Source organism: Amblyraja radiata, chromosome 22 (genome assembly GCF_010909765.2).
Source record: "Amblyraja radiata isolate CabotCenter1 chromosome 22, sAmbRad1.1.pri, whole genome shotgun sequence".
In the NCBI taxonomy this organism is placed as follows: Eukaryota; Metazoa; Chordata; class Chondrichthyes; order Rajiformes; family Rajidae; genus Amblyraja; species Amblyraja radiata.
Genome location: NC_045977.1, coordinates 10713122 through 10719992, shown reverse-complemented (window position 1 = coordinate 10719992; position 6871 = coordinate 10713122). Strand labels below are relative to the sequence as shown.

The following is a 6871-nucleotide window of genomic DNA, read 5'->3' as shown; positions in this document are numbered from 1 at the left end:
AGGTGCGCTACTAAAGGTAACTTCATAAAGTAAAAACCCATGGTGTTGGAGTTAATATATTATAAAAACATAGAAACATAGAAAATAGGTGCAGGAGTAAGCCATTCGGCCCTTCTAGCCTCCACCGCAATTCAATATGATCATGGCTGATCATCCAACTCAGTATCCCATCCCTGCCTTCTCTCCATACCCCCTGATCCCTTTAGCCACGAGGGCCACATCTAACTCCCTCTTAAATATAGCCAATGAACTGGCCTCAACTACTTTCTGTGGCAGAGAATTTCACAGATTCATCACTCTGTGTGAATTTTTTTTTCTCATCTCGCTCCGAAAAGACTTCCCCCTTATCCTTAAACTGTGACCCCTTGTTCTGGACTTCCCAACATCGGGAACAATCTTCCTGCATCTAGCCTGTCCAACCCCTTAAGAATTTTGTAAGTTTCTATAAGATCCCCCCTCAATCTTCTAAATTATAGCGAGTACAAGCCGAGTCTATCCAGTCTTTCGTCATATGAAAGTCCTGACATCCCAGGAATCAGTCTAGTGAACCTTCTCTGTACTCCCTCTATGGCAAGAATGTCTTTCCAAATGTCTTTATCTCAAATAGAACATAAACCAACGAGGAGGGAAAAGAGGACAATTTAATGTTGGCATCCTGTGGGATCAGTGCCATGACCAAAGCTTTTTACAACATGTAAACTAAACTAAACTTTTCAGGACATTGTGGTTGGCCGAGCCACTTTGGTCTCAAGCCGTCGTTCGTTCGAGCTCGAGCACTCGCCTGGCATGATCTGGGCCGACCAATCAACGCTGACCTGGGTGGTCAGCTGTCGGGGTACAGCGATCGACGGAGCTAGTCTTCACTTCACAGACAACACCTTAACACACACACCTTGCCCTTTTGTACTAATTGTTGAGCTGTATCGTTTAAATATTAAACTGAGTGTTTATACAACACGTGAACCTCTTCAACATGTTCACATTTATTTAGCAGTGGGCGCCTGGTTGCACAGTGTATACATAACGCTACATACTGAGAGTGCAGCCTACCCTCATTATTAAGGACCTCTTTAATACAGATTTTACTTCGGAGTCACGTGAGTGACTACGTGAAGAGCCCGCCAGTACGCATGCTTGTCATTATCGCTACACGCATTGTGAACAAGTCATTACGAGGGGAGGACGTTCCTCCCAAACGGCAGGGTTGAACCTGCAACAAGTAAGGTAGGAGAACTTAGTTTCTTGACTTACCTTTTTTACAGGCAGGCTGATGAAAACTGGCTGGGGAGAGTCTGCAGAACTGCAGGCAGCCAACAACGGCCGGGGGCACCACTATCTCCCTTAAACGGGAGCCGGAGCCGACCTCAGCTCCAGCAGGACGCCAACAGCGGTGGAGCATTCTGGAGCCGTCATTCCGACGGCTCGGACAACAGCCCCACGGACCTATACTACATGGGTCCGAGAGGCTGGAAGGTGCTGGGTTTTTCCACAGCACTAAAAATAGCGGCAAGCGGTCAGTGCCCGAGAGCACTGAGTACGCGTTGGAGCCGCTGGGCCTGGGTCGCGAGCGGCCAGTTCCCCGAGGGACTGAACCGCGTTGGAGCACCGCAGGCTAACGGCAGTACGGGCGGCTCAGTGCTGTGAGCACTGCACCGCGCTTTGGAGCACCGCAGGCCAACGGGGATACAGGCGGCACAGTGGCCGTGTACACTGCACCGCATTGGCACTGCGGAACCTGCACCTGCGAGAACATACCGTTTTGCAGCGATGCAGGTCCAAGAAGAAATCCTCCAGTGGGTAGGTCCCATAGCAGCACCTTATACAGGGCTGTATTTTACTTCTACTATTTCAGGGAAGTGGTTGAGGAAAAGACAGACTCAGGGAGAAGGAAGCAGCACCTTTTCTATAGGGCTATAATCATGCTTCTCTCTCCCCAGTAGACTCTTCTGTCAGAAGAGTGCTGGGGTCAAGTCTAGGGCAAACCCTGGACAGGTAAACAGATGTAAGAGCTGTAACAATGAGGTGATGCCTTTTCTAAGTCACAAAGTACATAGAGTGCATTATTGGTCCTTTCCTGATAGAAATACAGGACTACTTATGTTGTGACTGAAGGATTTAGCAGTCCAAAAATTTACTGACAAATTCCATTCTGGCAAAAACAGGAAAGCAGACTATTATCTAAATGGTGGCCGATTAGGAAAAGGGGAGATGCAGCGAGACCTGGGTGTCATGGTACACCAGTCATTGAAAGTAGGCATGCAGGTGCAGCAGGCAGTGAAGAAAGCGAATGGCATGTTAGCTTTCATAGCAAAAGGATTTGAGTATAGGAGCAGGGAGGTTCTACTGCAGTTGTACAGGGTCTTGGTGAGACCACACCTGGAGTATTGCGTACAGTTTTGGTCTCCAAATCTGAGGAAGGACATTATTGCCCTAGAGGGAGTGCAGAGAAGGTTCACCAGACTGATTCCTGGGATGTCAGGACTGTCTTATGAAGAAAGACTGGATAGACTTGGTTTATACTCTAGAATTTAGGAGATTGAGAGGGGATCTTATAGAAACGTATAAAATCTTAAGGGGTTGGACAGGCTAGATGCAGGAAGATTGCTCCCGATGTTGGGGAAGTCCAGGACAATGGGTCACAGCTTAAGGATAAGGGGGAAATCCTTTAAAACCGAGATGAGAAGAACTTTTTTCACACAGAGAGTGGTGAATCTCTGGAACTCTCTGCCACAGAGGGTAGTCAAGGCTAGTTCATTGGCTATATTTAAGAGGGAGTTAGATGTGGCCCTTGTGGCTAAGGGGATCAGAGGGTATGGAGAGAAGGCAGGTACGGGATACTGAGTTGGATGATCAGCCATGATCATATTGAATGGCGGTGCAGGCTCGAAGGGCCGAATGGCCTACTCCTGCACCTAATTTCTATGTTTCTATTCCCATCTGGGAAGTCACACGGGAATGTCTGTCTATGTTTCAGGGGGAACAACAGTACAGCTGTGAGTAAAGCTAACTGGGAAAGATCTACAAACCAGGTTAGAAGCCAGCATAGACCATATGTTTTCTATCTACTGCAGGGGCAAACATTAGCTGACACCATAGCTGTCACTTGCCAGCGGGGATTGTAAATCACTGAATGTACTAAACTAATCAATTTATGCATCTGGTTACATCCAACCGGGATTGACGCGGGCCTGTGTAAACCCGAAACCTCCTAGCAAAATCTTTTTATTTGGAGGTGACCTATCTAGAAGGTCAAGGAGTTGGACAATGAAGCCAAACTGGAGCTCATCTAAACGTCCAAACATCATCCTCAAAGGTATCGCCCCTATGCTGGAAGATGTGTACACCCACAACACACGGCCTCGGGGATCCAGAAGAAAACAGTAAAACCAGAAGGAAGCAAGGAGGTTGGTGCGAGAAGACATCGAATAAATAACTTTTTGACACTCATATCTTAAACAGTATCCGGGGATACACAATAGAATTTTACAACACATAATCTTCTAGTCCAGCTGATATATCGAGAGAGGAATTTGGAGGAGAACACCAAATGGATATTGGGCTAAAGTATTTGCTGATGTTTCTACACGATATGGAACACCAGATGCCGATCTACTCGTATCCAGACATAATCACCAATTACCAAATATGTCATATGGGATACAGACACTGGACATCAGCAACAGATGGGGTTTTAGCTGCATTGCAAGGGAAGAATTATTATCTACGCATTCCCTTCCTAACAAAATAGGATATGGCGCTTGACGCATCAATCATAGATCAGATCTCGGCTTTTTGGCTAAGATCAAGTATAATATCTGTTCTTATCAGTTTAAATGTCTGATATGTCCCTTATCTAGGGACCATATATTAATAAATTAAAAATAAATAAATAAATTAAAAATAAATAATATGATATATTCGTTTTAAGAACAGAAACCTTTTCTATTGTTAAGTATATTCGTTTTAAGAACGAAAATGGCAAGCATTGATTCAAAGGATGCTTACTATTTCAGTACCCATAACAGGTGACCACGGACGTTATTTATATCTAATTGGATGGCTCAGCTCTAGCAGTATAGAGCACTACCTAATGTGTTTACATTAGCACCTAGGTTATTTACAAAATATGACAACCAGCCACACAATGGTAATGGATTCTTTGGATGACATACTAATTGTGTGGAAACTTAGGACGGGCTGAACAAACGGTAACAGCCACTTAACAATTATTTGGAAACTAGGATCATTATCCATCCAATTAAATCAAAATTAAAGCCTTCAAACTAAAGGGATTATTTGGGGTTCACCATTAACTCAGTTCCTCATGTCAGTAACTTTGCCAACAGAGGTTACAACCTTAATAGAGGCATACAGCAAAATCATTGACATGAGGATAAACCATCCATCAGACTGGTAGCAAGAATATTGGCAACATATGGTTTCCAGCCACATAATTCAGACCCTTACATTATAAAGATTTACAGAGGGCCAAAATATGAGCTCTTAAAATTAATGGTGATCATTTCGATAGAATGATGAAGCCATACAGAAGCCATATTGGAACTAAATGGTGGAAAGATAACATTGGGCATTGCTCCAATCCTATCATTGTCAGCAACCAGTCTATGGTCCAGCATATGGATGCTATGCACTAGGATGGTGTGTTACCAATTCCATCTCCAGCTGTGGAGGAAGATGGAATACACAGGAAGCATCATTATTACTAACACTGGGCATAACTACCTGGAAATGTTGGGTGTTTTTCATGGCCTAAAGTCATGTTGCTCTGGAATATATTAAACAGGTTATTAGATTATAAATTAACAACACTACTGTGGTAGCACATATCAACCACATGGGTGAAAGGGAATCTACATCATGTAACAATCTGGCCAACACAATTTGGCAACCTCATCAGGGGGGGGTACTAAGGGAAATACTACGAGACTCTGCGTCTGGTGTTTTAATAGTACCCGACTGTCCTACCCAACCATGGTTCTAGATGGTACTGGGAATGAGATTAGAATCATGCAGCACCATCCAAAACAGACGATGAAGTATGGGGAAAACCACCCGTGCCATGAACATATAAGTCGCTTAAATCATAGAGTCTGAAAGCGCCGCTATTACATCTGGGACTGACGGCCAGAGCAATGGACATGATCACAGCGGGCCACAGACAATCAACCTAAAGACAATGTCTAAAATACATAAACTAATGGGAGATGTGTTGCAACCATAATACATCATCCAGCCTGTTTGGAAGCTTTGTTAACCTACAGGGGCTTAGTATTAGTGACATCAACTGTGCCAGAAGTGGCCCATCTACTTACCTATGGCAAGAGAATGGAACAACAGCTTATGAGGGACACTTTTTATGGGAATTCCCCAAAGACCAGGTATTCCCAAATATGGGACATCAGCATCGTCTTAACGTTGTTAAAGAACTGGGCTCCAGCCACAGCGCTGTCATTACAGTTTTTGACATTTTACAAAACTGTCATGCTGATGGCTTAGGTCACGGCACTAAGGACTCAGTCCCTACCAAATTAAGGCTGGATACCTTGACCAGTTCACCTGGCAACTTACACTTCTATATTCAGGAATTAGGGAACTAAACAGACAGGGGTCAGCAGGCCTTAAAATAACATTTTTTAGAGCCTACCCTACAGATGATTGACTGTGTTGTGAAACATCTACAAATATACATGGAACAAACCAAGACCATCAGTGGCACAGAAGAGGAACTTCTCATCAACGACAGACAGTCTCATTAAAGAATAACAGGCCAGGCCAGCTAAATGGCTAACATAGTATTGACAAAAGTTGGTGTAAACACTAACTGGGTTAAAATCTCACTCCACCAGGCTGCAGCAACGTCGGCAGCATTTAAATTGGAGGTTCCTATGGATAAAATCCTCAGGACTGCAGGATGGCCATCGGAAAGAACATTCTAAAGATTATAACTAACCAGTAATGGAAACTGGAATTTTTCAGAAACATTGTTAAGTTTCTGTACCATAATTTACCCCAAAAAACAGGGGCTATCAATTATTATTAACTTTATGGTTATTTATATATATCATATTGATGTTTAATATGTTATCACTATTCTCCCCAAAACCAAGGCAGACGTGATGATGGACTCGTTCCACGGTTTGAATCACAGAGCTTTGAAATCTTCATGTAGTCACTCACGTGACTCCGAAGTAAAATAGTAAGATTAAATGAGAACTAAAGCGGCCTTTTCACGGGGCGACTTGACGCAAGAGTTAACCAGAGTTTAACATCGTGGGAACCTCGTGCGATAACAGTGCGGCATTCGTGGACCACCGTGGACCACCGTAGCGCTAACGGCAGGTCATCGTGTAACTTGGTCACTCGGGAGAAAATTCAAGAAAGTTTGAATTTCTCCAAGATTGACTTGTACACTTGTGGTTGAGTATTGCAACATTATATGAACGTAGTGGCCAGTGCGATATCCGTAATAACTCTTGCGGGTACCGTGGGAACTCCTGCGAACGGTGAACCCGGAAGCTGGACAGAGGGAACAGAAGGTGAGTAAAAATTATCTTATGTGGGATTGAATTTAAAAAATAAATAAAAATAAAGATTTGCATCCGCATATGGACATCAACTTATTCATGAGTTATGTTAATGAGATTCAAGAAAATAACTATAATCTTTAAAAGGGACTTTAAAAGGGACTTTACTGAAAGGTTACGCATTTTTATGGTCCGTGAGAATTTTTTCACATGTACTTCTTTGAGAGATACAGGTCGGAGTCCTCGGGTCCAGGGGTCCGGAACGCTACCAATCAATGTTGTACAGAGACCCGTGTAAGGAGTGAACTGCACATGCTGGTTTAAAC

At 43.6% G+C, this 6871-nt stretch overlaps 1 pseudogene; it reads left to right on the top strand.

Annotated features, from left to right (window-relative positions):
• The first annotated feature begins 3776 nt into the window (after positions 1–3776).
• On the top strand, positions 3777–3887 carry LOC116986036 (annotated as a pseudogene).
• Positions 3888–6871: the final 2984 nt, after the last annotated feature.